The sequence below is a fragment of the Carlito syrichta genome, unplaced genomic scaffold, assembly GCF_000164805.1.
Source record: "Carlito syrichta isolate Samal-C Ts95f unplaced genomic scaffold, Tarsius_syrichta-2.0.1 Scaffold309017, whole genome shotgun sequence".
NCBI lineage: Eukaryota > Metazoa > Chordata > Mammalia > Primates > Tarsiidae > Carlito > Carlito syrichta.
In genome coordinates, this window is record NW_007253113.1 from 14,374 (window position 1) to 17,687 (window position 3,314).

The 3,314-nt window shown below is 33.3% G+C and overlaps 1 protein-coding gene across 1 annotated transcript in view; it reads left to right on the plus strand.

The window, feature by feature from the left end:
• The window catches only part of SLC9C1 (solute carrier family 9 member C1), a 68,388-nt gene that overhangs the window by 3,727 nt on the left and 61,347 nt on the right, over positions 1 to 3,314 (plus strand). The gene's annotated exons all lie outside the window — the stretch shown is intronic.

Genomic DNA, 3,314 nt, shown 5'->3' on the forward strand with positions numbered 1-3,314 from the left:
CACTCACCTCAGCCTCCCAAAGCGTGGGATTACAGGCTGAGCCACTGAGCCCGGCTGAGGTGGGGGTGTCATTATTTTGTCCAGGTTGGTCTTAAACTCCTGGGTTCAAATTATTCTCTTACCTCAGCATCCTGAAGTAGCCAGGACCACAGGTACATGCCACAATGCCCTGTGTTTCTCTTCTAACTTTTATATTTTCAGTTTTGTTTTGACAGTTTTACTTATTATTCTTATAAACAATAAACCTTTTATAGATGTGCTTTTTAAATATTTCATTCTTTGATGGGTTGATATTATTTTATCATTTTTCCTGATTATTTCTTATAGCATTTTCAGTTGAGAATATCTTTGAAATCCATCCTTGAAAAGTTTGGTTTGTGCCTCTAGTATAATTTCATAGAAAAAGTGGTTGATTAGTAAATGTCTAAAGATGTTTTAGATCTAAAAATGGGACAGTTGCATCCAACTAATGATACATTAATATGGAGACAATGGAATTATATCTATGTAATTAATAAATTAATATGTAATTAATAAATTAATATTTATGAAATTAAATGTAGCCTTTTTTGTTTAATTATAATATAGAATATTTTCTATAAGTATATAGAAATAAAATGATTTCTATTTTCTTGTAATATAAGCTTCTTTTGAGGTCATGTCATTTAGTTGCTTCCAGATTTTAATTTATTTCAGGAAAAAGTAATACTCAGGAAATCACAAAACAAATGCAAGAGACTCCATTTTGCGTCTTGCTTTCATTAGTGACATGATATGTGACTAAAAATTTATTCTTTTTGTCTTTATTCTCCCATATGTAAAAGAGGAAACTTACACTTACTGAATTACTTCTTAGTTTCTTCCACTTGTGATAGTCTACCTTTTATGCAACTTTTTATATTTAATGCCTCAAGTGTTTGGTTTCTACTATTATGTTCTTGATTGTTGATTTTGTGCTTTTGTGCTATGTGTTGTGTCTTAATTAGGAAATGCTGCTTTTCATAGTTGAATCTCTCTGTTCTGTTATCTAAGTTTTCATCTTACTAAATATCTTCTTAGTTCTTCATTATAGATATATTCCATATTTATCTTGATTTGTAAACTCTTGATTTGTTTCTGCAGTTTCAGTTTTAATGTTCACTGCTCCTGCTCCCGATAGTAATAGTAATTGGTCTATTATTACAGTTTTCTTTTTATTATTATTATTATTTTTCAATTTAAAGATGTGGAGTACAGTTCAGGCTTAGGTATACAAATGTTCGTTATGCAGGTACCCTTGTTGATGAGGTGTGTCCTCCCCTATCTCAGCAGTTTCTCACTATTGCCAATCCCACCTCCCCATCCCCTGGCAGTTTCTCACTACTGCCAATTCTTTTCTTATAGTATTGCGATAATTGTTCAAGGTCCACTTATGAGTGAGAACATGTGATACTCAGTTCTTTGTTTCTGTGATAGATCACTCAGTATTATGGACCATCCAAGTTGCTGCAAAGTTCATAATTTTGTCTTTCTTTATGGTCGTGTAACATTCCATTGTGTATATGTACCATATTTTTTTATCCAGTTCTCTTTCAAGGGGCAGCATGGTTGGTTCTGTGTTTTTGCTATTGTAAATAATGCTGCGATAAACATGCATGTGCAATTATCTTTTTTCATAGAGTGATTTGAATTACTCAGTATATTCCCAGTAGGGGGATCGCGGAGTCATATGGAAGGTTGATTTTTAGATCTTTTAGGAATCGCCAAACTGTTTTCCACAGAGGCTGTATTAATTTACACTCCCACCAACAGTGTAGAAGTGTTCACTTTTCTCCTCATCCTCTCCATTATTATAGTTTTCAAAACTTTGAGAACTTTTATTTAACCACTTCCTGTTAACTGAGACACTATCTTTGCTACTTCTGTAAGTTAGAAAAGAAAAGACAGCATGGCAAGACAGTGGTACAAAAGAGGCCTCGTATCATAATGGGGGGGTAAACAAAATTTAAATTCAGAGAGTTCTAGGTTTCTAATGTGATCCTGAGAAAACTTCTCAACTCTCTGAACCTCAAGATTTCTCATCTATAAGATATAGATTAAAGTTACCTTGCTCATAAAGTTGTTGAAAGAATTAGATGATTTTATATAAAACATATATAGATCAGTTAATTCAATAGTATAATGGAGGGTTATATAAATGGTAGTTACACTTAGTAAGCAACTATTTCTAAATTCTTCCTACTTTTCTGTAGGAATGATCTTAAGAATTAACATTTTTCTAGCATCAAGTTGCTTTGCCTCATGCCGTTTTTGTTGCTAGATTTTCATGAGATTCATATTATTTTAAGCTTCTTCACTTTTCTACAAACTACAATTTTTATCTTGAGGATTCTGAACATATTTTAATCTTACATTGTTTTACACATATTTTATTAATGTTTAAGAAGAAGAATGCTACTCTATTGGAATTCTTGTCACTATGGGAAAAGTTTTTTAGCCCAAATTCTCAGATTTAGTTGCGATCCCTTTCTGTATTCCCCATGAACAAAACTGTATTTTTATATGCAAAAATGATTTTGCGGAGAGAAAGCTGACTAGAGAACCCAGAAATCCTTAGTCATATCATGTGTTTAAGTTAAGGAAGCTACCTATATGGTGATTCTCAACAGTATCCGGCACATTGAGGTCAAGAACTGTGTCAAATACTGGTTCCCACATCTTCAGAAGAAATTCCTTGTTCTCAGTAGGCTCTTAATATATGTAATGAATGAAGGAGTGACTGTGTTCTGCAGAATAATAACATTTCCTTATTATAATAATTCTTGTAATATTCTTTATAAATTTAAATTTTATTTTAAATAATCCTTATAAGTTATAAGGATATTATACCACTTATAGTAGATAAGACAGCAGAGTTATGTTCTAGAAATATTTGTAAAGTAATGGAATTAAATTAGATGCTAACCAGGATTATTTTACTACAGGAGTTCTCAGAGTCTTTAGTATTCTAACGTGCAGTACTAACTTTTTGACAGGGGGATACAGCTTGCAGCTGCTCCCAGACTTACTTGCCACAGAGTTCTTTTTTTTTTTTTTTTTTAACCTAAGTAATATTTAGCAGGACATAATTTTCTTTTTTTTTTTTTTTTTTGGAGTGGAGTCTCACTCTGTCGCCCAGACTGTAGTGCAGTGGTCGCTACTGGCCTCCACAGCCTCGACCTGGTGGGCTCCGGGGATCCTTCCGCCTCAGCCTTCCAAGTAACTGGAATTACTGGGATGCGCTACCACGCCCGGGTGATTTTTTTTATTTATCATAAAGATGAGGTCTCGCTGCG